Below are 26,820 nucleotides of genomic sequence, written 5' to 3'. Positions count from 1 at the left end.
GACGTAGCGTGCTTTTAAAAATGCAACACCTATGAACACCACTTCTATATTTTATTCCGCCTTTGAATTTTTAAAGTCTAATCGAGAGACTTCGTGCCATTTCTGCCACATTTCACATGATCGAGCTTGGTTAGCTACCTCTTTTTTGCGACCCTGTTGCTCAGCTGCTGACAGCGCTTCCTCAAACGTCGACCCCTGACCCTTCAGGTCTCAGCCAAACTGTCGGCCTGCAGGTGAAAGGTCACAGCACTGCCTCGGCTATTTATTGGTCCACTCAAGGCTTCAGCAAAGGTCACAGCACATAAAGCAGCTGGCTGATCACACAAAGCACATTAACACACACATTCACAAACAACACATATACACATAGGACACATTTAGGCGACTCTAGTCGTGGCTGTAGGGGGCTGGACGGGCGATGAAAGGTCAGGGTCTTCGGCCCTCTTGACCCTCTCATCTTCTGAAGAGTTGGTGCAGTCGATCAGTAACCTATTGAACACACGCACACACACACACACACACACACACACACACACACACACACACACACACACAAGCTGGGTGTGAGCGGATCGACTACAATTGAAAGTCTTTGTTGGCCTGGCTCGTATTATTGCAAATGACCGTTTTGATGTGATAGTGGCCCTCACAGACTGACTCCCTCTCTTGTCAGTTTGGGTTTTAAAATAGATTTCTGTCTTCCTTTTTTGGCTTGTCCACACTACATGTTGCCCAAGACGTATTTGAATAAGGATTAGACAGGCGTTAGGATGTCGACTGGACAGACGGCTTCACCCACTAGATTATCGTTCCACCTGGGCAGCAGTGAAACCTGAAATGGATTAGAGGCGCTATTCTCACCATTTCAATCAGGCTGTTTCAGCCCACAGCCGTTCACACATTCAGTTGAACTCTCTTATGAGGTTTGACAGCAAAAGTGTGAGCACTTGTCAGCTGAACAGATTACATTTGTTGTGCATGTACTACGCATGTGTGCGCGCGGCACGAGTCGATGTGCGCGTGCTCCGCTCCTTACTGTGTGCGTGTGTGCATGCGTCGGACCACCATAAGATTAATTACATGGTTAATTAAACCTAGTAGTTAATTAAATCTGACAACTGTGTCTAATTAATCTAAATGCAATATAATTTCCTACACCTTTCTCCAGAGGTAGGCCAGCTGGATACCTGCATGTCAGCTCTTTAACGGCTCCGGTTTGACAGGCCTGGTCAATATATGGCTGAACGTCAAGCTTCAAATTCTGCCGCCGTAAAAAAAAAGACACATTTTAAAAAGTGTTTCAGTCTCCGGCTGCGTAAATCAGTCAGGGTCACTAATGCTGCTGTGTATTTGACGACAGAACAAAACAAATACTTAAACTGCGCTTTTGGAAGTGATATATTGTGAGCTCGTTTTTAACGGACAAACAAATATTCAAGGAATCAGACAGTGTCGTTTGATCTTTGACCCGGCTCAAGTTCAGGAGGTTGGCGTGTGTGAGCTGTCTGTCTGTCTGTCTGTCTGTCTGTCTGTCTGTCTGTCTGAGAGGGCAAATCTGTTGGTGACACTTTAGATAAAAACATGATTCATTAAAGCATTAGTTGTGAATCTTTATCTCCTTACAGTTATAGATACAGTTATAATATTCTAAAATGTCCGAGCTGTATTGTGCATCTTTTTTATACACCTTAATCCTGATTCATGTATTTGCTCTCTTTGGAAAACTTAAAATAAAATGATGCATCTCTAAGCACCGTTTGGCTGCACAGCATGAGTTAGTAATGACTGACTCAGGGGGCCGCTGCTTTTGAGTGATGCTATTTAATAATAAAGGAATATTGTACTTTTTCCTCCTTTTGATTGTAAATGCTGGAACATTTTAAGATTCACCCCAAAGTGACAGTCAACCGTTAAGTGTGTGCGCATGCTCAGCGGGTGTAGCACAGGCTCTGACAACAGTAAAATGCAGTGTTTGTGTGTGTGTGAGCAAACATGCTTTTGTGACTGTTACCGAGAGTGTGTGTGTGTGTGTGTGTGTGTGTGTGTGTGTGTGTGTGTCTTTGTGTGACAGAGAGAGGGAAAGCGAGTGTCAGGGTCGAAGCGTGTGAATCCCCAGGGTGATGAGGGGTCTGTCTGTCTCTGATTAACTCTGGCTCCTCGGTCCCCGCAGACCGACGGCCTGATCAAGTCTCTATCGCGGCCCCTTGCTGATAACGGCTCCCTCATTCCCGCTGGTCCCCCCGGATCACAGAGTGAAAAACAACACGGCTCCCAGGAGTCGCACGCGCTCCCCTCTGTGTGTCGTTCTAGCGAAAGAGGAATGTGTGCGAGATAAAGCGGGATTGGTTTTGATTTTATTAATGTTTTATTTTTTTCTTATAATTTATGGTCTCCGCTATAGCGACGCCAGTTTGTTGGTTGATAGAAATGCGAACAATCTCAACGTTGCTCCGCTATAAAACTGATATTTAGAAATGCAGTTTGCTTATTTGTTTCCTGGAGCCAATGTGGTTGCTAGGCAACATTGAGCCCGTTTACAGTGTTAGTTACAGATTTGGTTTGGCTCAGCTCAGTTTGGCTCCATTTGGCCCGGTTTGAAGGCACCTCTTACTCAGCCCTGTCCTACTGGCCCCCATTGTGAGCGATGATGTAGACTTTGTGGACTCTCCAGTTCGGGAAAGATAATGGTATATAATGTGCTAATCCTCAGATCTGGGGACTGGTTGACAGCTAATCCAGGGGAATGTGGTGGGATTGGAGCCCTGGCCGCACTCCCAGAACTCTGACTGGCTGGATCGCTGCTTGGCTTCACCCCTGGATGGCGATTCTGCTATCATAGCCACTCGAAACTCGCGCGTAAACACTCACACATGCAGGCACGCTTGGGTTCGTATCACATACCCACACTTAAAAAAAAAACAACGGAAAAAAAACCACACACTCAAAGTATGCGAGATGATACGCTATCATAAAAAGCTGGAACACTCTTGTACCTCTGTAAAGTAATTTAAGTGGTCTCTCTTGTCGTCCTAATTGTTGGAGTTGTGTTTCTGTCCTTCCTCTTCACGTTGCCGTTTCATCATGTTTATTTCCTAAAAGAGATCGGCGCGTCTTACGGCCCTCTTTTCTACTGGAATTTGGATGTTCCTCAAAAGAGCACTTTGTTGAGGAAACGTGTTTGATTATCAGAACATGGCACGTCTTTAGTAACTCAATATTAATGATTAAAGGACGGGAGCTTTTGTGATGAAGAAAGCATACATATTGACGAGCGACGAGGCACGCTTGTTCACACACACGCATTCTCGCTCACATTAAAGCAGACAGAAGAATGAGTCTCTGTATTCTCACACACTCACACTCACACGCAAACACAAACTCATGCACGCACTTGCAATCACAGACAAACAGTCTTTCAGGAAGTTATACACTCGGCCTTGTTGTGGCAGACATTTTGCTTTGCCCCAGCCAGAGGTCGCAACCCAGAACATCTGCGATTCATGCCAATCCGGGTTCACCGCCTGCGGAGTGTCACAGATTTAGTGCCACAAGTGCGTCATTCATGTCGCAGAGCTTCACGGACTCCACTCAGCTCTCCGCTGGTTGACGAGAACTGTCACGACGGTTGTGATAGAAGAGTCACATAAGGGCATCTAGACATCTTCTTTTAAGCATAAAAAAAGTCATTGGACAAGACATTGGACAAGACATTGGTGAATTTGATCTGAAATGGTTGTAAAATTATAATTATTTCGTTGTTTAGGTCAGACAAAAATGCCAAACATTCACTGGTTCCTGCTTCCCAAATGAGAGCGTTCACAGTTTGTCTCTGTTTTATATCATTGCAAATTGAAAAATTCAGTATTTTGGACAAAATTTTGGACAAAATGAGCTGTCTTGACTAGGGCTGGGCGGTAAATCAATATGATAACTAGTTGTCTTTCAATGGAATCATTTTGTGATGAAATCACATCGAGACATCGTGATACAAAATTACGACTAAATTGCAAACATATGCTAACTCTAATTACTCAGAGTTCAATCAAACCATTGTCTTAATCTGATAACTTGGTGACACTGATTTGTGAATGCGTGTAATAATAGTCAAGAGTATAGCTTGAAATATTTATTAATTCTTTCTCCATAATTTCACTTAAAAGTGTTCACTTTGCACTCAAGTTTTTAATGAAATTAGAAAATACAAAAAATAGGCTTTACCATATGGTTAATTTAAATCAACAATATATTTTATATATAACCAGAAAAACGTTGTATATGGTGATTTATATTGTTATCGAGACATGAATTGAGCTATACCGGAAAAAAATGTTTTGGACACATCGTCCTAATCTGAACCCGTCATATTGGGCTCTGCCAAAATGTGAAGTGTGCGGATATTTGTAGACTAAATGATGACTAAATGAATGTAGGGCTGCAACTAACAGTTATATTCATCATCTATTAATCACTTTGTCCACACAATGCGAGAAAGTAGTGAAACATGCCCATCATGATTTCTACTACAAATGTCTTGTCACGTCAGAACCCAAAGATATTCAGTTTACCGTCATATAAGACCACAGATGGAGTAAATCTCCGCATTTGATATGCTGGCACACGCTGTTTTGCCTGAAAAATGACTATTTTCTGTTCATCGACCGATTGATGAAACAAGCTAATTGTTTCAGCTCTGAATAAATGACTGTAAAGGAAAAACAATGGAAAGAAGTGGAAGCCTTTTAATCTGATCTGTTCCCAGCGTGCAGTGTGCAGACGGAGAGGTAGACGGAGGTGCTCTGTTGGCTGTTGCCTGGGGATTCTTTGAGAGGGTTAAACATTTGTTAGGCTGGACCACAGTAACAGGTGGCACGAGGGGAGGAGCTGCACTCTGTAAACAACCGTTGATGGCCTGGCCTTTGTCTGGACTCTGTGTGTGATTTTGTGTGTTTTCCATCTCTACAACTCCCTGTGTTGCCGCACCAGGTGCTCACCCGCCTTACTTTAACGCCACACGTCTGCTGAAGCCCTTCCTTTTCCTTTCATAGCCGTCTTTGTCTCTGTCCTTTTTTTTTCGAAAGACAGAATTTACTCATCCTGCACCGTTTTCCCTGCTTCAATTCCTCTCAGGTCTTTTTCACCACTAACACCCCCCCCCCCCCTCACCACCCCCCCGTCGCTCTTTCTTTCCTTTCCTCTCTGTTCCATGCTCTCTTTCTGATCCTCCCCCTCTCTCCTTTTGCCTCCCTCCATCACTCCCTCCCTCCCGCCTCTCTTCTCGCATCCCTCCCCCTCTCTCAGAGGAGATTGATTGGGTAATCTGGCTAGGTGCCAGCAGTGCCCGCTTTCTTGCTCGGGGGAAGGAGAGAAGCGGGGGCGACGTGACGACATGCAGGAATAATAATAACACCCATAATATAGGCAGAGTAGGTATGGATGGAGGGATGGAGGGATGGAGAGAAGGAGGGAGCAGAGGAATGGAGTCAGCGTTGGCACAGCGATGTCTTCTTTTATTCTCTTGGCCGTTTTCCGTTTAAATATAGCCCACACACGAAAGGCATGCCACAACGTTGTGTCTCCATTTCTGTCCGTCTCTATCTGTCTTTCTATCTTTCTGCCCCCCCCCCTCCTCACCTCCTCCGTTTGCGTCTGTGTCGTCTTTTAATATCAAACAGCGCGTGGAGTGCAGGCTGCAGGCAGACGGGCGTTGAGCGCGATGACGCTGTCTTTGTGTGCCGTTGTTTACCGTTGTTGCCGTCTAAATGAAAAAGGCCAGTTGGCTCCTCTGTCTGTGTATACCTTTCCCTATCTGAGGGAAGCAACAAAGCCTGAAAGTGCTGCCCTCAAGCTGTGTGTGTGTGTTCGGCTGGAGGTCTGGAAGTGACAGAAGCGGAAGATCAAATATTGTTTATGATTCCCTTCCTCACAGGTTCATTCTGGGCGAGCTTAAAATGTGCCGTGGTTTAGCATTTGATCTCGACTCCGCAAGTGTGAGCTCCCGGATCTGTGTTTGACAGAGACGGACATGAAGACAGACAGATGGAGACAACAAATCAGGGACGGAGAGACGAGCGACAGGAGGGAAGAGGAGGACACATGAGGCAGGAAGCAGGAGGGAGTTGGAGAAGAAGAAGAAGGGGGGGGGGTGTAGCGGCGTGCAGGAAGAAAGAGGTGTCTGAAGACACAGGGGACTCTTTTTGAAGTCTGCCTTTTTCATAGTTTATCTGAGTTTTGGTACTAGCTATGCATATTGCTAGCCAGAGCAGCGTAAATGCCATGAATCTACCTCAGCAAAGTTATTGCAGAAGCCAAAACCCTGCAGCGTTTACTTTCCCTCCTTGCATGCAGATTTCCAACCCAGTCCCATTTAATTTCCCTAACCCAGTTACCCATGAATGCCCTCTTAGTTGCAACATCATCATCCATAAAATTTAAACGCATGCTTTAAATGAATACTACATTCTGGGAAATAGTAGAAACTCCTCGGGGCATTTGTTTATCTCTCCCAGAGAAACTAGTAGGTGAATGCTGCCAATTCTTTTTCAGTTTAGTTATTTCCAGGAAATAGATTATGGTTCAATAATTAAAAAAAAAACAACATTCATCATTTGTTCGCCTCGACTGTAACCAGTTTACTGTAGAGAATTGAAGTGAGCAATTTGTAAGGGGGTTGGAAGTTCAAGGGCGACCTACCATGCCAGAGGTGTTTCTGGTTGTGGCATCTTGTCTGTGGTGTTTTCTCCTGGCTGTGCTCAGACATTTACATACAAATGCTCTCTCTCTCTCTCTCTCTCTCTCTCTCTCTCTCTCTCTCTCTCTCTCTCTCTCTCTCTCTCGCTCTCCATCTCTCTCTCTCTCTCCATCTTTGAAGTGCACCGACACTGGTGACTCCCAAACCACATCCACTTACAGTATCCATTTATCCATTGTGTAAAGAGACCCTGTCTTGAACAAAATGGCATAAATTACTGCAATTACAATGCTTCTGCTGTGTTTTGCTTCTGCATGTGTTGGCAACTTGCTGACTTTGTGTTTTTACAACTTTGTGTCCTAACTCCGCGGGGATAGAGCAGACTCAACCGGGTATAGTGTTCCAACAATGTAAGGTAACTTTTGTGAGCATTTTGACTGTTCCACTAGCTGCGTAGCTCCCTGTTCTCTCTTTCCAGAGCACAGCTTGGAGCAGCACTCCATTGCTGCCGTTCCTCATTAGGTCTAAAACACCGACGATGGTTACGAGGATTGTCAGGCGGGTCCCAGGGAGCGAAACCTATCTTTAAACACACAGTCCTGTTGGTTAACTCGGGGAGTTGTGAAGCCATTTCCTTCTTTAACGGCCCAGTCCTTAAATTAAATCAGCTCACACTGGAGCTGCCGTGGTGAACATAATATGAGACAAGTTTGATTTTTTAAGTCGAGCTTGATTGCTTGCCGTTGTACAAGTCCAGGAGCGCGCGTTAACTGACCGCCAAGGAATTTAGTGTTTGGCAAATTGTGCAAGTGGAGGAAATAAAGAACTGGGACGTTCTGTGAAAGTGTCTGAGGACGTATTTAAGGCTGCAAGATTATGGATTAAACAGGAGTCATGACGTTTGAGATCAAGATTTTCACTCACAAGAGAAAACAAACTCTGTACACATGTTTCCAATGCTTTTTATATATGTATATAAATATATATAATATATATGACATATATATATATATATATATATATATATATATAATAAAGGAAAATAGACACAGATTGAACATAAAAAACAGGGATTGAAGGCCATAGATATATGTAAAATACGATTAAACATACTTGCTAAAATACGATGAAAATATGAACATAAGATGGAATAGAATACCTAGAATGCATAACACAAGATGGAAAATAAAACCCACTGAATAATAATAATATTAAAATCATATTTGTGCCGCAAAGGAAAATATCAACCAAGAATCGAAGTTGGCTGAACCCATTTTTTCACTTTGTTGTTTGATTTGATGATTTAATAAGGGCTATTTAAGTGGTCGTACAACATTTTTGTCCCTCAAAAAATGGATCCAGTGATTTACAGACGTCTCTTTCCCAGTGTAAGTCTACGGTAAACATTTATTGTTGGGCCCACCGGCATCACGTGACGGAAACCGAAAGATGCAATTCCACGGTTTGGCTTCAAAGCCCGGCGCTCTTGGTGGGGGCTTGACACAGCCCCTAGAGCAGCCTGTTGCCTGAGAGGACTTTATTGGTTGCAGGACAGTCGGGTAACGATGTTCAGAGACGCTTCAGTGAGAAAATCAACCTGAATGTGTAAAAGTGAGAAGGACATGTGGTGCAGCGGGGCTTTGGAGATTGCCTCTCTTGCCACCTTCCTCACTCTGTGGTGAAACTTCCAGTGGTTGTTTCAATTTGAGGTGTTGCCTTGTGCTGCTGCTGCTGCTGCTGCTGCCGCCACCACAAAACACTGATTGCGTAGCTGGTGCTCTTGACTGTTGTGGTCAACCAAAAATGACTGCGCGACACTTTGTTTAATTACGCTTGATGACTTGTTTCTCAGTGAGCAAACATTCGTGTCATAAGGTTGCAGCTTCTACTCCCCCTCCCGCCCGTCTGCCCGATTATTCTACCTGTTGCATGCTTGTATTTGCATGTTACAGTACTGTGACACGTCACAACTTAAAATGCAAATGAAGGGGATTTAAATTGCTTTGAGAAATTGCGAAATGTTTTCGTCTTCGTCCCTCTAGTCAGGGCTGCTTCTCTGCTGGACACTTGAGTTTGAGTTTCATCCTTTTAAACACTATAACAATCACGTCTTTGTCCACTCTCACAATCCTTCTCCTCCACACACACACACACACAGACACAGACACAGACACACACACACACACACACACACACACACACACACACACACTCATGCACACACTTTGTACTGCCCTTTCTCCTTTGCCTCTGCCTGTCTTTGTGGCAGTGGGCAGACTTGTAGCTGGCAAACATCGCAGCCTGGCACAGTGTGTCCCTGGCACAGCGTGTGTGCGTGTGTGTGTGTGTGTGTGTGTGTGTGTGTGTGTGTGTGTGTGTGTGTGTGTGTGTGTGTGCGTGTGTGTGTGCGTGTTTCTGCTGTCTGCTGCTCAGCTCTGCCAGTCTAACCAGTCTCAAGTACCAGCTGGGCACCCAAACTCCCAACCAAAATAAACTGGCTGCTCTATCAATGAGCCCATGGGTTACAGCGTGTGTGCAGAAGTGTGTGTGTGTGTGTGTGTGTGTGTGTGTGTGTGTGTGTGTGTGTGTGTGTGTGTGTGTGTGTGGTGGTGATCGGACACCCTGCTTATTAAGTCTCATTGAACCGAGTGGTGAAACAAACACAGTCCTTCTTCAGACGAATGCCTGAGATGCTCGCCAGTCTCAACTTTGCAGCACACTGAGGCCCTCCCTGCTAGGATTAAAGACTAAAACAATTACAAAGCCTTATTTGCAATTCAAATTCACCTAAATACAGACTTAATCCCCATTTTTTTTTGTCTCCAAAGGCAGCAATAACTGAGAAGCGGAATGAATGTGTGAGGGAGATCCAGTTCAAGCCACTGTCGAGATTTTACAGTTGCTAAAATAACACTTATAAGTTATGGGGGGGGGGGGGGTAATGAATGTGATTTTGAGCTGGTCGAGTTATATTTGGAGAACAGTTTGTTTCTCTTAAAAGCCTGTCTTTGTAATGTCGGGATAAATGCACAGAATCAGCAGGGGAGTCGCTGAGTTTCTCACCGTTTGCAGAGAGTCGCACTGCTCACAAATATTTGCATTTTGCTTTCTTTGCATGCGTGTGTGGGTTTTTACATATGCACACGCGGCGTGCGTTAAGGTGTGCAAGTGTCCTGATGGCGGGGGCCACAGTGAGCTCGCTTTACTGCTGCCCAGGGTATATTTACAGACAGTGACTTTAATGCAGTGTAATGATTATTTTTATTTCCAGGTACTTGGGCAGCCCGTTCACTCTGAGTGGAATGACTCCCCATTGGCCCACTGATTACCTCTGTGGCTGCTGCCACACCTGGATCCTTCAGCTCCCCTTTCTCTCCTCCGTCGCACCCTCAGAACCTTCCCCTCTTTCATTACTACACCGTCGTCTGTTCATCCCTCTCTCAGTGCACCTTTCACCGTCGTCATTTTCTTTGGTCTCCTTCTCTGCTACGACGCTTTGATCGTATCCGCATCCCTTCCTTCCCTCTATCGTTGCACCTCAACTCTCTAACTCAGCACCTTTTGTTGCTCCTGTTTTGCTCCTCAACACTGCAGAGGTGTGTGTAGATGCTGGCCGGTATACTTCTGTGTACTGCAGAGATTCCTTTCTATGTGTGTCGGAAAACCAAAATGCACATGAAATAGAAACAGACTAAGAATAATTGAAGTCAGTTCTTCCTTTCGCCTTCACTCCCTCTATATCCGTCCATCATCGGGCTTTTGTCTTCTTGGTTAAAAAAGAAGACCTGTTATTGGATCTTAAAGTTATTGTTTTTCTTTCCCTCCTAGTCTGAATGTTTGAAGTCAAAATCGTCTTTGTTTTCTAATCTTCCAGGCGAGTATCTTCCTCTACTGCTTTCCATTTTACAGAATCCTTCTCAAGGCTCCCACCCTGAGCCTGCTAGTACGCCACTGTTCTCCACCTCGTTTCCTTGGTTCCACCTTCACACTTTCAATTGTTGCTAGATTTGACTTTGTACTCACTGCATTGAGTACAAGTTGAAAGTTATATTTTTAGATTTAATTAAGACGAGGGCGTCCGATGAGATCTGTCATTTATTGTGGTAACCTTGTGACAACCAATTATTTGGAATGAGTAATGAGATACTACTCTTGGATCTCTAAAAGAGCTTTAGTTACATTAAAGGGATAGTTTGGGTGTTTTTAAGTGGGGTTTGTATGAGTCACTTATCCATAGTCAGTGTATTATCTACAGTAGATGACGGTTAGCACGCCCCACTTCAGTTTGAAGAAACAAACAGGAATTCATGGGAGGAAAACAATTCGCCAGGTTAGCTTGACGGGAGGCGGCCATTTCTGACGAGGAACTGAAGCCGTTCTGGTCAAAGCCACCAGACTCCATTGGAAAACAAACAGGGGTTGCTGCTCTACCGCTGCCTCGATCAGTTCGTTTGTTTGTGACATTGTTAAATCCAAAACTAACCAAAGTCACACGATCACGATCACAAGCTAACCAATCAATGCAGATGTAGACCAGTAGCTGTACCGTTTTCTGGAAGGTAAAATGACTGTTGTCTTCAATAGAGTATTGTGGCGAGAGCATAGATGACGGCTACGGTTCCTCGTTGGAAACATAGACTATATAGGTCTCAAGGCCCGCTTCTACAGCAGTACATACCGTCGTCTCCTTTAGGTGATATACTGACTCTGGATAAGTACCTCATTCAATCCAAACTAAACATCCAAACTATCATTTTTACTGAAAGTTAATCATCAAAAACAGACTTTTGGAAAGAAAAAGTTTCACTGTGAATATTTTGCCTCTCTATACTCATGCTTCTACTTGGAGTTAATCTTTCGCACAGAACAGATTTAATATATATATATATATATATATATATACATATATATATATATAAGTGTTTATATATTAGTGTGTGTGCTTGGGCGTATGTGACTGATGTTTTCCTCCTGAGTGAGCTATTAGTCGGCCTTAAGGTCAGCGTGCTGTCAAAGGCTGACCCTGCTGCCGTTAGGGGTTAATTCTTCTGAGAAGGCCAGAAAATTCAAAAATCCACAACACGTACTTAGTAACAACTGCAACGTGTGAACTTCCAACCTGCTGTCTGCATGTAAGCCTTCAGATCAGTTATTTATATCTCTCATGATTAAGTTCAGCAGATAAATAGGGCAGCACATCTGTTTCGTTATTGACTGAATGTTTAGGCTTGTTTAAGCTTTGGTGTGTGTTCATGTTTGCATGTTCGCATCCATAGAGGGGGAAAAAAAAGAAAATCCAACGACCAAAAGTTAAACTGTGTGTGTGTGTGTGTACGCAACATGCTCACACACTGTACATGTGTTATTCCTCTTACGTGTCCCGCCTGCGCCGTCTGATCTGTTTTTATCACATCACATCTTTCCTGTAAAAAGTGACATTTGGAATAGAGAGATCCACTGCACTGCACTCTGAAAAGGTCAGCTTTCACTGAAGGAGTGTGCGCAAACCAGCCGACGCTCGGCGAGTGTGAGAGAGACCAGATAGTGGTTTCCTCTGAACAGTCAGAGCGGCTCAGTTTTTGGTCGGACGGACTGTAGATTCCTGCTTTGTGTCGACTTGAGTTTCTTACTCTGTGCGAGGAAAGCCATGCTGTTCTGAACTGAGCTGCTCTCTTCTGTGCTGAACTGTTCTGCTGGATGCTGTAATCTCTTCAGTGCATGGCCAGATTACTGTCTGCTCCATATTGTCTGGTGGCGGGCTGCAGGATGGAGGGATGGCAGAAGGAGGGGAGAGAGGGAGGGATGGAGGAGGCTCTGCTCTGATCTGCTGCTACATAAGGAAGATTACCTTTTTATTAATGTATCCATCTGGACGTTTGCTATATTTGGTTGTTTGTCTGGTCTATTTGTTTGTGTTTAAGGACATACTGTATAAACCTTATGGGATTTCAATCCAGATAAATCAAGGCTACGATTAATGGACATATGTATCAACCAAATGACGAGATTGCAACGTAACACAATTATGGTTAGATTGTATTCAAATATGTGAAGAATTCCCTTTGTGACTAATAGCATGAATTCACTGTGCTATTCACCCCTGAAAATGTTATTTTTTAATAGAATGACTTTTAGTGAAGAAAAATGAAGAAATTTGAGTATTCAATACCCCCCCATCCACACACACACACACACACACACACACACACACACACACCAACAGCACCACCACCCCCACCCTTCCACGCGTCTTCCTCTCCATCTCTTTCTGTCTCCTGTGCAGAAATGATTTCCATTCCTGCTGAATTAATGAGGTTCTGCTGAACTGAGAAAAGGCAAGGGGAGTGTGTACACACACACACACACACACACACACACACACATGCACACTCACGCACACACAGACGCAGGCAGGGAGACACACAAACACAGACACACACACACACACACTTTCTCAAAGGCACTCATCTACTATGGCCATATTTAAGTCTGTCTTCACACTCACACATGCACACAGTGATTCACTGAAGCCTGGCCACTTCTTTGCTGTTTCAAAGCACAAACAGTATATTGTTTTAAAGTAAATTTGAGGAAATGTAGCCGGAAATCGAGTTGGCCAACGATCACAAATGAAGCCGAATTTGAAGCCCAACAACAATCTACATGCAACTGGTATATTTTTAAGTGCAAACACACGTGAACGTAACATATTTAATAAACATCGAGAACATGACAGCTTCTCAAATGAGAAGCCAAAACATCTTCATCGCCTCCTGGTGGCTGGCTGCAGAATAGGTTATAAACCCCGCCCCCTCCATGTAAGCGGATGGGACAGGGGCCAAACTAAAAGATCGACATAGTCGCCGTTGTTCGAAAGAGGAGCTGTAACTTAATCTTTCTGTAACAAACCCTAGTCTGTGTAGTAGAACATGTGTCAGTTTGATCGTAAGTGTATTAATAGAGATATTCTGGTTCGTTGTACCGCCATCAGCCAGGTTGCTCACACTAACGAGCCGTGGTCGAGCTTGGCTCGTGATTGGCTCGGGCGGGTGTGTAGGCGGGACTTTGATACCACGGCTCCAACCCCCTGATTACTACTGAATATGGCTCTTAGTCATGTCAAAATCTCAAGATGGCAGTTTCCGTATCCGGGATTTTTTTACTTCACTTTCGTACATTGTGAAGAAGAGTAGACTTGTCGTCCATCTATATATTCAGTCTATAATCGGGCCCCAATAGCCGGTCCCAGTCACCATGGAAACACTCTACTCTTGAGTATTTATTTACACACACACACACACATAAATGTCAGTGCAAGTTTCCCCTGTCACTCCACATCAGTCTCTGTCTATGCTTGGACTAAACTCAATCTTAAGAAGAATCAGCCTCTCCCCTTTGCTCCTGGGGCTCATTCTCATTATCTAATCATCGCGACACGCAGGTGATCAGCCAATCAGAAGCAAAGCTCTTTCCCCAACCAAAGGCCCGACGTGCTGACGGGTGGCCCAAGTCTGGTTCAAACAGTGGAAGCACACGCGAAAAAGAGTGTCAAAAGGATGTAATTGCGGTGCAAGCGGCTGTTGTGATGTGCCAGCTTGTGTGCCACTTGAAAAGCTCCATCAAGGATCGGCTGAACAAAGAGACGCAGAAGTACCGACCGACAAAAGTACCGGCTGATTCTGCTGATGTTCTTCCTTGTCGAGCTGGGTTTTTTTGTTGTTTTGTTTTTTCAAAAAGCTCAACTAATGTGTGGAGTTTTCAGGTGTGCAGGCTTCACGGGGAATGTGAGATGCACAGACGCAGAGGCACACAGACAGACCACATCTGGCCACATGTGAAGCTTTGAAACAAGTGAGCGCGTCTTCAGATAACACTGACTGTATGCAAACGGAGCTTTCTTTCTATCTTTCCGGCTTCGTTCTTCGTTCTTGCTTGCTTTCTTGATTAAATGCACATGATCATGCACATTCAGCCGCGCGCACGAAAAATGCAACCTCTCTCCTTCTCCCCCGCTCTCTGCTGTCTCAGTGTTTTTCTTTCCCCATTTATCATCACTGAAGCAAAGGAACCGATTCCAATTTCATGTGTTTTCATTCCACTCCTCTATTTGCTTATTTCTTCATCCCCCTGTCTCTATTTTGATCTCAGGCAACCAGTCAGCAGTCAATAATCTGTTAAATAGCATTGATCGCCACCATTTAGTTTCCTGGCCAGCTACTTAGGTTGTAAAGCTGATCAATGGCTTTGAATGGGAACCACCTAGATAGCGGATTGACTGCTGGGACGCGCACTGCAATCATATCATTTGTTTTCATTTGCTGTTCAATTATTTGTTGTAATGGCTGCTGTCAACCCCCCCACCCATGCAGGCCCACAATGGCACACAAAGCCCTAAAAACTGTAGAGTGCACACTGTGCCGACTCGCTCTGCACACCTTGATTCAGGGCCCCCCCCCCCCCCCCCCCCCCCCTCTCCTGCTCTCTGCCTCTCTCATACTGCTGTCTAACAGCAGAGGAAAGACTTTATATAGTAAACAGCATGAGAGGAGCAGTATCACATGTCGAAATGAGTATAGGAATGAGTTCCTGTGTGTGTGTGTGTGTGTGTGTGTGTGTGTGTGTGTAGGGGGGGTGTACTTTTGAGTGTGTGTGATTTGTGAGTGCATGCAGATGGTGCTCATGCCTGGATGTGTGGATGAAGTCTGACCCAGACTGGACTTCCTCTGCCCAAGAGCCCCTTCCTGAAGTCATCAATCACTTCTTGTGGGACACGTGTGTGTGTTTTTTTGTTTTTTTTTGGTACTTTGAGTTTCAAGTAAGATTATAACATGTCTTAAATATACTGATGAATACGACTTACTTGCTGAAGAAATTCGGGAATGTATCAGTGTTTATTTTGAATATTAAGAACACGTGAAAAAATGATAAAACTTCTGATTTTGAAAATACTGTTTGTTGGTCGTACGCTATGTATTTGAACCATTTGGTGCTTTCTTTTGAAGGACTACGGTGCATAATCAGCATCACATTTGCATATTCCACAAATATTTCTCTTCGCTTTCCATCCCCAGAAACATTTTCTGAGCTGTGATTGTGCAAAAAAGACCACAGTAAACTGCAATGGTCAGCGCCCTTTTGCAGCAGGGAACAATAACGTTTGGATGCATTTCGAAAAATCTGTCTGAAAATGACCCATGTCTCCTCAAGAAATCTGGATAATTTGGGGTCAAAAATGTTCAGTTAGTTAGTCCAAAGGAAATTCAAACTAACACTGGAGAATTGACAAAGAATGGATTCAGGTCACTGATGGTGACCATGAATTGAGCTTCACTTGCATCCGTTATCTGCCCCGTCTCTAGATCCCATTCACAAAAGATATTCCTCTAATGATATCACAGCACAAACACGGCCATAAAGTTTTGCAGCTGAGTATAATTTGCCATTTTTTTTGCCCTTTTTTTTGTATGTGATTGCTATTATCTATGTGGTATTATCTAAGTATTAATGTTGCTTTTGAGCCAAGATCACAGAAGGCAGAATAACGGCAGAGGTTTCAGACTTCAGAGATCCAGGTAGTGAGAGACAAGGTGCAGAGGCATTCCTCAAAACTTCAGGCAAGGAATTTAACCTTGAGTGAGAGAAAACCGTGGTCGGGATTTAATACTTTACTGTCAGTGATTGCACTTCAGTTACAACCATGTCTCTGAAGACACTCATAATTTCACTGTAACTTCGTGTGGCTATTGGTGCTGATTTTTGTGAATTGGACTGTTTTTGCAATGAGGCTCATTTGTATAGAAAGATGCCAATTCTGCACCAAATGTATGCATATTACCGCATTTAAATACATGCAAACAGCAGGTCTGTTCTATTGAGAACAGCAGCACCGAGACGCCATCTACTTGGCAGCGCAGTTAGTTACTTATTTTTGCAGGTTTAGAGAAGCAAAAGCCGCCGTGCAGGCCTTTCTAGAATTTTGCCCCTCATTATTTTTGACCATATTATAAATGAAACAATCGGTTGTGTGAATGACCCTCCCATTAGTGAAATAATAGTTGCAGCATTAGTTTTTAACTCTTTTCTCCTGCTCATTCACTTGATCGGGCCTCATTTCAACATTAAAGATTCCCCCCTGCAGATTTGTGTCTATTGGTCATTATATTGCCGGCAGGGCCTGGTCAGTCTTTTCTACTTTTTGCCTCATCTGGCACCAACTTTACTCTTTTCTACTGTAACTCCCTCTTTAAATCTCTCTGACTCTTTTTTCTTTTTCTTTTCTTCTTCTCCTTCTACCTCCCCTGGTTTTATTGGAGAAGGAGTGTCCCCCTCCCCCTGCTTGTTTGAAGTGGCCTGCTCATATATCACAGCCTTTCCTCGCAGGATGTCCTCCCTCTTCCTGCCTCTCTTTCTCTCTTTCTCCCTCATTCCCTCCCTCTCTCTTAACCCCCCTTTTCTGTCAGCTGGGGGAGGTGGAGGAGGGGAATACCTGTTAACTCTATTTCTTTTCCACAATTTAACACTCTTCCCATATACCCAGCGGACATGCTCCCACACACACGGATGATAATGTTGGATGTCTGCACAGAGGAGCTCAGCTTCACATGAGTTCAATTGCCAAAATACCTTGTAAATGTACTTGTCACATGTGTCCTAAAGGGCACACAACTAAAAGACTTCCCCCAATGAATGATTGATTTGACTTTATTTGCTTTTGATTCCTGGATTAGATTAGTTGTGATTTGTTGTCATACTTTTGACTTAGTTCCTGCATTCAGACTGAAGCCTGAGCTTGATGTGGAATTTTGCATTTATACATAACTAAAGACGAGTGTGCGTGAGGACTTGAGATTCAGTGCACTTACATGCAGTTTGACTGTAACCGGAGGGTGGCTCTGATTATTGAAACTGTCATGTACACAAATTGACTTGTTTATCTTATTTGCATTATGGTAGTCATGATTGCAGTATAACTTGATTAACAGGGCTGAGATCCTCATCAGTGTTTCAAATTACGCGTGGCATGTGTACAGCTTTGTCTGCTTTCTCTTGTGGCTTTGACTCTGTGCACACACACACACACACACACACACACACACACACACACACACACACACACACCAGCGACAGTGATTTGGCTTTTATGTGAATTAACATTTCAAATAATAGGATTTTCATGATGCTGCACCATAAATTCAATGGTGCAAAAAACCCGAAAGAGTCCCACAGACACTAACTTGACTATCTTTATTATATATAATTATTATATATATTATATAATCTTCTTTATATAAAAAGTATCTATCAATTGTTCAAATGCCTTACGCAACTGATGTTTACGTTTACCAGACACGCCATCTCTTGTGGTCTCTCAAGGTGGAAGTAGACATAGAACCACAAAACCACAGAAGTAGGAGGTCAGTTGTTGGGGACACAAAAGCCCCTTTCCCACTGGACAAAAAAAAAAATGAGATCCGCTAACATCTGGCTTTTGTCTTTAGTGAGGAAGGTTACAATCGGCTTTCATTCTGGGGACAAATGACTCAGTCACGGGTATTTATCGGCTTCGGCATCGATCGGCAGCGATGGAAACGCGACACCAGGGTGAACACGCACATTTTTAAATGATAAGACGTGTGTTGAAGTGAAGTGATTTGGACAATTATGAGAATGTATTAACGTACAACACATACAATTAATTTGCTCTCCTCAAAGCCACCAAACTCCAGTCAGACATCAGTCATTTTACCCCACAGGTCATCGTAACTTAATTCAAATTCGACAGAAACAAAATAAAGCTTATCAAATCTGTCAAATCTGTCTTGGTGAGTCATTCCACTGTTCCAAAAATCTCCGGTTTGGTCAATACAAACCCTTTATTCATCCAGTAAGATGTGAGAAGAAACCGCCATTATATGCACTCCTTTAAAGCTGCAAAACGTCTTCGACAGAAACATTCATTTTACCTTGCTGATCATTGTTTGTTACTTTAAACGATGTAAACAGTCTAATCAAACTATAACTAAATGCAGCTCAAGAACCAGATATTTCCCTCAGGAGTTGGTGGGGACCAAAATCAGAGGCAAATATTTGTGAATACAGTTATGTTCATCTGGTGGCCGGAAACACAACTTCAGATGAATGCTAATGTTGCTCTGTGTACTGCTGGATGTGTAAACCAGCAACTGTTTGCTAACAAGTCGGTATACCAACGCAGTAGGTGATGATGTTGTGTTCATAACGTGTTTTCTGACCAAAATAATCTGTAATTCCAGGTTTATTTTGGTATTGACATGTACAGACAGCACATTGCGACGCTAGCACGGCATCAAAGATCAAACTAGTTGGAAAGAGTTGGTTTTGTAATCATGTTTTCATCATATTTATGCATGAATTTAGCCATGCTAGCACTTATCCTGCATGCTCCCTTTAGGAGTCATAAATACAATCCACAAGTCGCTACAACATTGCGCATTCGGTCACTCATGTTGCCCTTCATCGTTTGGGAGGGGGAGCAACAATTCCAGGTCAGACCGAGATGCCGGGAAAGATTCGGTACTGATTGGCCATGAGGGGGGGCTGTCATTTCCTACGAACGTCATACAAAACTAATTTCATCGTTACAAGAATATGAGGGCGTACTTCAACATTAGTCCTGTTTGGTTCATTTTATTTGCCACAGAAGCTCTACCACCAGGATTGCCCCACTGTCCTTCATCGCTCCCTCTCGTAGCACAGTTTATTTGACTCTTATTCGTCCTTAATATCTTTCCTTTATGAGATTCATTATTCACTTCCTCCTTTAATTCAGCCCTGTACTGCCTCTCCCTCTCTCCTTTCTCTCTTTCTCTGGCTTTCTCTCCTTTTTTTGTACTCCTTGTTTTTCTCTCAATGCCCTTGTTGTCATTTAGCTACTTCCCCCAGCTCTGCCCTCCCCCTCCACCCTCCTCTCTTTTCTCTCTCCCCCCTCCCTCTGTCTCTCTTCCTTTTCATATCTTACATTTTCTCTCCCCATCTCTCCATCTCTCCATCCTTCTGCCCTTTTGCTCCTCCACCCACCTCTCTTCTCTTCCTCGCCATCCCTCCATCCCTCTCTCTCTCTCTCTCTCTCTCTATCTCTCTCCATCCCTCTCTCTCTTCGGCTGAGGACAAGGAGGTGAAAGCCAAGCGGATTACAGTGGCAGTTTAATCTGGCTGACCCACCAAGGGATTGCTCTCTACTTTGCTGTGAGGCTGCAGGGTTGGAGGGCAGCGGGACTGGATGGGTGGGTGGGTGGGTGCGGTGAGGGGAGAGGAGAGGAGAGGAGAGGAGGGGAGGGCGAGCAGGGGATAGGAAAAGGAAGGAGACCAGGTTGTGGGGGGGTTGGGGCATAGGGAGCAGAAAAGGAGGGTAAGGGAAGGCGAGGAGGAGGGAGAAGGAGGAGGATGGGAGCGGTTGAATTCGGAGAATTTTTCCTGTTTGTCTCGGGCTGAGCAGAAAGGCTCTCCAGGACTGTTTGTACGCACATACACAGGAACATGCGTTTGTGTGTGTGTGTGTGTGGGTGTGGGTGTGACCGTGTGGTGCCAGAGGTGGGGGAAGGGCTCTGGTTGTTATTAAGAGATGGAATATTAATGCTACTTTGCCTCTAATTTCTTTCCATCTGTCATCAAGTTGTCCTCTGTGTGTGTGTGTGTGTGTGTGTGTGTGTGTGTGTGTGTGTGTGTGTGTGTGTGTGTGCCTGTCTTAGTCTATGAATAGATACTCTTCTGATATTAACAGACAATTAGTCTGTTCAATGTTTCAAAGACAAAATACAAAAAACGTCCTTGGTTTGATTTTTCTTTTTTCTTTATTCTGAAAACATCAAAATCTCATTTTACTCCGTCTTGTCAAAGTCATTCAAACTCACGCGGCTTTCATCCACAGTTAACACCCAGACTGAGGCCTCGCCAAATGTATCAGTTCAACGAGCATCGCGCAGGATTTTTCTTTGTCGGCTGCAGGTCATTTGTGTTTTTATTGCTATTTTTAATCTCTTGAAATGTGAACATGAAGAGCGAGGATAATGTGGCGATTAACAGTAGGGGGCTTTGGTTTGGTTTCAGTCTACTTAAAAAACTAAAAATATGTGAATGCCGTTTACTGTGTTTATATATTTACATAGTTATTGTGTAGTGATTCGGTATATCGGGCTTTCCAAATTAATGGTACTCAGGTAGAAGAAACGGAAACATAAATGATTGCCTTCTTTAAAACACATTTCATTTTCAATAGAGCCTTAGATTTGATTAATGGTCAATAAGAGCAAGCTTTTCTATTAATGTATATGTATATTAAATGGTTCTAAACATTAAATGTTTGTTTTTTGAGTTGTGTCTGCAGTACATCTTTCAAGCTGCAGGTGCAACCTCCACCGATCAGAGGCTACAGGGCAGCAGCCTGAGAGTTCAAATTTGGGGCAAAGAAAGTACGCAAATCACTAGCTGCTGTTCATGAAGCTTAATTAATATACGCATATGGTAATAATAATTAAAGGTGACTAAGATGAGCATATCAACATCATCAGCTCATCTCGATTGTGGCCGCTATAAGAAGATATTGTTGAGAGATGTTTTAGTGAGTGAATCAAACTGAAACTATGAAAAAGGGGGTGGGAGTCAAAACAGGACATTAAGAACGTGTATATGGAACATTTATACAAATACATATCATGCTCTTGAATCCCACCTGTTTCAAACTCGGTCCTGTGTACAAACCTGTTCAAATACAAAATTAAGCACTTTTACTATTTGTTGCATCATTTCATTATTGCTGTTGACGGGGCAGTTGTGCCGAATAAAATCATTTTGGACGGCTTCAAGGCTTTTCCCCTCATATAGGCTCTTTACTCCAATGAAAGCTAATTTGGTTTCATTGACTGTGAGGAAAATGTGACGTTCCAGTCAAGAGTTTCGGCCTTGGCCAGACAGGAAGTTAATGGTCGTTAGAACACATTGTGAACACTGTTCAGACATTCGTTGCCTTAATAAACTGTGCATCAAGTGGCAGCAGGGTAGAAACGTCCACCTAAAAAAGGAAGTTGGCTGCCAGCCTCGAGCTTGAGCAACGAATTTGACGATGTTGTGCTGTTTTAATGTCCTGAATGCCTTGTTGTACAGTGTTGAATGCAGCGCGGGGGTCTGAGGCAGGCTGTGTCTGCGGCTCTGTTTGCCTCATATCAGCCTTCCTTTCATCAGTCCGACCCCCGCTGTGCCGCTTCGAAGGAGGGGTCCAGTCGGCGAGTCGGATTAGCTTCCAACTGGTGCTTGCCCAGATCCTAACTCTGAAGGGGGGCTTAACCAACCTCGCCTCAGAAAAGACGGGAGGAAGGAACAGGAGGGAGGGAGGAGAGGAATAGAGCTCCTGAGGGTTTGACGCTCCTCTTCACTTGTTTACCTTGCAATTAACGCGCTGGATTGTCCTGTGAAAAGGAAGGAGAAGTCAAGTGTGTATAGACTATAGAGCAATAGGCCACCACTGATACGGATGCAGGAGCTGACGGGGTTCATTATACAGTAGGGAGGGCCCGGGGTGCTGCTCGACACCTGCTCCACTGGAATAGTTCTGTTTCCACGCGCACACACTGTACAGCATTAAAATGTATGAAGGCAAACCCCCATACTGTGAGTGTCGTGGTCGGGGCACAGACGATGGCATCGACCAATCAGCAACAGATGCCCCCTGGAGATAAATTATCTGGACTGCAGTGTGTGTGTATGTATGTGTGTGTGTGTGTGTGTGTGTGTGTGTGTGTGTGTGTGTGTGTGTGTGTGTGTGTGTGTGTGTTGTGGCACAGTGGTTAACACATGCGCGCCCCTCTCCGCGCCACTGTCATCGTCGCGCCACCCTGCAACATGGCTGCCTGGGGACCTTATTTTAGGCCACACCAGGTGCAAGTGTTTTGGGTTGGTTACATGATCTTGGATGAATGTGTGTGTGTGTGTGTGTGTGTGTGTGTGTGTGGAGGTATATAAAGAGCTGTGATTGTGTGCTGGGTCAGGCCCGTGTGTGACTGCGTGCTGGAGTCCAGGAAAGGTCAGAAATTGGGTGGAGGTGCCAGGAATAGGGGTGTGAGATGCCTGGGTGTCTACAAGGCCATGTGAGGCACACACACACACACACACACAAAGACACACAGACACACACACGTGCATGCAAGGCCTTCAAAGCTGAAGACACAGCAGAACAAAAGCTGGTCAAAGTGGGGCAGTTTTTCTTTCCCTCCCTCCTCCTCCTCCTCCTCCTCTCTGTCCCTCACGTCTATCCCCTGTTTTCCTCTCTCCTCCCTCCCTCCCTCCTCCTCATTTTTTCCTCCGCTCCTCTCCTCCTCCTCTCCTCTCTCACGTAAACACGATGCTGCTTTCTGGATCTGGGATGCCTGAGGGACAGAGCACAGACAGGAGCCCCGTCACCATGACAACAGCTTCTCTGAGCTGCCTGACACCCAGACGCCATTGGCTGAGGGCGGTTGGGGGAGGGGGAAGTGGAGAGAGAGAGAGAGAGAGAGAGAGAGAGAGAGAGAGAGAGAGAGAGAGAGAGAGAGAGAGAGAGAGAGAAGCGGGAGTAAGTTAAGCAAGGGGTAGAAAGAGAAAAGGGAGTGTGTAAGGGGGTGGGGGGGGTATAGAGAAAAGGAGATAACGGAGGAAAACGACCCCATTTCTCCTCATGGGGCTGTTCATGTGCAGGTTTAACATAAGGAGGGAAAAGCTGAGGAAGAGGGGAGAAAGAGGTGGGGAGGATCAGGAGGCCAGTGTGTGTGTGTGTGTGTGTGTGTGTGTGTGTGTGTGTGTGTGTGTGTTAAAGGGAGTGAAAGCTTGGGTGTAAATGATCTTCTCAGGGTCGTATAATCAAGGTTTGTGTGTAAATGGGTGCACACATGGTGTGTATATATATATATGTTTGTGGCCGTGTGCTTGTTAGCTCACGAGTGACTTTCCTACCTCACAGTTCATGTGAGTGTTTTCTTAAGACTGGTCTCATATCACATTAAAATGGCTTGTAACCGGAGACGGTCACACACTAAACTCCTTCCTTTTAGAGCACGTTGAGCTCTAGTAGAAATTCGGGTTTTGCAGCTTCCATTTCATGACATAAGTGCAGATATTGTTGATTGGTTCCTTTCATCATATGAATAGGGAACAGTTGGGGACATGTTTTTGTCTCTTGATTTACTGTTATTGGTGAGAAAAGCATGTCTAAACAAGAGTCTACAGCCACTCTGTGCTTTGAGCTTAATATTGAAATCAGCACGCTAGCATGCTCACCATGACAACATGGTGATGTTTAGCAGGTATAATGTTAGATAGCACCTTAGTTTAGTGTGTTAGCATGCTAAATTTGCTAATTAGCACTCAACACAAGCTGAGGCTAATGGGAATATCACTTGTTTTTGCAGTTATTTAGTCATAAACCAAAGGAGAATTACCATTTTGACCTGATGATAGCAATAAATGAAAAGTCAAAGGATCACCAAAGTGATTGAAATTCATCCTTAGAGGAATATGAATGTCTGTATCAAATTTTATGTTAATAGTTGAGAGACTTTTCTTCACAGTTTGGACGAGTGAACGACGGACGTCAGTCGAGCCATGCCGCTAGAGTGGCTAAAAAACATAATTTTAGCTGCCATTATATTAAAAATAAAAGGAGTTTTGTTGTTACTTAGTTTTGCGAAAGTATACTGGCTCTAATTTGCCATTCATGTCTGCTACAGCAGAGATGCTGCAGACACACACAGTAGGAGGAAAGTCAAGTAAAAACTTGTTAATTATGTGTTGGTAGAATGCACGTACATTTACGTACTTAGTGTTCCTTTTCGTGGATCATAGGAGCAAATGATGAAGACGACGGAACGCATTTGGAATAATGTCACTGCTTCTACCCACATCCCTTAAAAGCACGGAGGGCTGAGTGTGTGCAGATGTCCTCTGACGTCACTGATCCAGTATGCCTTTCCGATTGAAGTCGCGTTAATCCGTGACATCACCTGACGTGTGGTGGAACACTCCCTGCCCCTGAATGGACTTCCTGATATACATGTTCTTGACAAATGAGTTGCTGGTTTAGTGAGATGCTTCATTTCAGACTGTATTCTCTGTGGCTGCTCAGTCAGAGAAGGAGTAAGACACGAAGAAGAAAGTTTTATAAAGACAGACTTACAGATAGTGTAGATAGTGTGCACAGACGTGTAGAAGGCCCCACCACTTCTGTCTCTTTGTAGACCTTTTTTTGTCTCTTTTTAGTCATTTTCTGTTTCTTTGTGGTCATTTTAAGTCCTGGTTGGTACGTCTCTCTTTTTTATTCCTCGCAAGTTGATGTTGAAAACACCAGAGTTTCACTCGGTTCCGACTGAGAGAGAGCGGGCCGCTGATGTGGCTTAAATATTTTCCAGTGTTTGCATTACTGTACCTGCAGAAAGGCTGTGAAATGCAATGCACTATGTTTATGTGTAGCTTGGCAGCCTGCCGGCACTGCTCGGAGGGGAAACAGCAAATGAAAAGTTTGTGTGTGTGTGTGTGTGTGTGTGTGTGTGTGTGTGTGTGTGTGTGTGTGTGTCTCCATGTAAACCGGGTCTTCCTGCCGTTCTGTGATCACTGGCATATTTAGACTAATCATTGAAGAGGGGAGCATGTGTCTCCATGAATATGATCTTGCATGATGCCTGCTGTTTTTTCGTGTGTTAGTGTGTGTGTGTGTGTGTGTGTGTGTGTGTGTGTGTGTGTGTGTGTGTGTGTGTATGGAACCACAACTCACACAGGGGGCATAAACGTCTCAGGCTGTGCCTGCACACGTGTTGGTGTATCCATTTGCAGGAGTTTTACTCTCTCTCACACACACACACACACACACACACATGCTGAGACAGAGATGAATTGAAGAGAAGAAGGGGAGAGCGGTGAACGAGAGGAGGTTGTTTCTAAATCAGAACCAGAAGTTGAGACGAAGTGACGGAGCAGAGGCTCAGATAGGGAGGGAGGTAGGGGGGGTTGCGTGTGAGCGTGTGTTTCCGGAGTGTGTGTATGTGTGTATGTGTGTGTAGCACCGCTGTAAAGCGCGGTCTGCTCTGTCTGTCTGTTGGGGGTGTGGAGGTGAGGAGGTAGGGAAAGGAGGGAGTCTGTCTTGGGAGGGGCGGGGGCTAAGAGGGATGTGTGGCGTTCAGTGTGGGAGAGAAAATAACCCCCTCCTCTTCCTGCAAACAGGAGTGAACAGTAAACATGTTTTACCTCGGCTATCAATCCTTTCTCCTGAATGGAGACCCGGACCAAACAAAACCAACGGAGGCATCTCTATCCTCTTTCTTTAAATCTCTCCGTTTTCTTTGTCTTCTTCTCCCGGTTTCTCTCTGCTTCTCTTTTATGCGCTCTGTTTACCTCCTTCTTGTTCGCTTCTCTCTGTTGCTATCTCTCCCAGCCTTTATCATCATGTCTCAGTCTGTGTGTGTGTGTGTGTGTGTGTGTGTGTGTGTGTGTGTGTGTGTGTGTGTGTGTGTGTGTGTGTCGTCCCCTCTCTGGTTCTCTCTCTATGCGTGCCAGTGCTGTGCTATGCTGGGGATATTTCTGTCAGCCTCTATTTATTTATTGATGGCGATGCTGGTGAGAGTTCGCCTGCCTACATGCGTGCTTGTGTTAAGAGATAGAGAGGTGCTCTGTGGAAATCTTTGCCCCCTCTTCTCCTCTCTTGACTCCTCAAAAACAAATATTTGTCAACCTCCCTCCTAATGACAGCCGACCCAGAAAGTGTTGGCTCTTTGACCTCTGAAATAGCTGAACGGGAACTAGCTCTGCTCCGCGTTCTCTGTCTTGTCTCGTGCGGAGGACGAAAGGCGGGTGTCACTGAAATGGAAGTCTAAATCATCCCTGAAAGAGCACCTCCCCGACGCCGCTGTCTCCGGCAACAAGCTACGGCAAGCTGTGAGCCACGCTGCCTGGCAACCAAAGTAGTTCCTGGAAGCAAGAATGCAAATAGAGCACACTAACGTCGGATCTCATTGTGAGTCGGGCCCTGCTGAACTCTGGGAGCCTGTCGGCTGGTGGTCCATAGGTCAGCAGGTCCCTCCAAGGCCGTTTATCTCCCAGTGTGTCTTCCAGGGACGGACAGGTCACAGAGCTAGTGG

At 44.5% G+C, this 26,820-nt stretch overlaps 1 protein-coding gene across 2 annotated transcripts in view; it reads left to right on the top strand.

Annotated features, from left to right (window-relative positions):
- Positions 1-26,820, top strand: part of ssbp4 (single stranded DNA binding protein 4) — an 89,149-nt gene that overhangs the window by 23,470 nt on the left and 38,859 nt on the right. The gene's annotated exons all lie outside the window — the stretch shown is intronic.

The sequence above is a fragment of the Cebidichthys violaceus genome, unplaced genomic scaffold (assembly GCF_023349555.1).
Source record: "Cebidichthys violaceus isolate CVI_PGR_0920_01 unplaced genomic scaffold, fCebVio1.0.p SCAF_37, whole genome shotgun sequence".
Taxonomy (NCBI): Eukaryota; Metazoa; Chordata; class Actinopteri; order Perciformes; family Stichaeidae; genus Cebidichthys; species Cebidichthys violaceus.
Note: the sequence above shows the minus strand (reverse complement) of the source record. Positions and strands in the feature narration are given on the sequence as shown.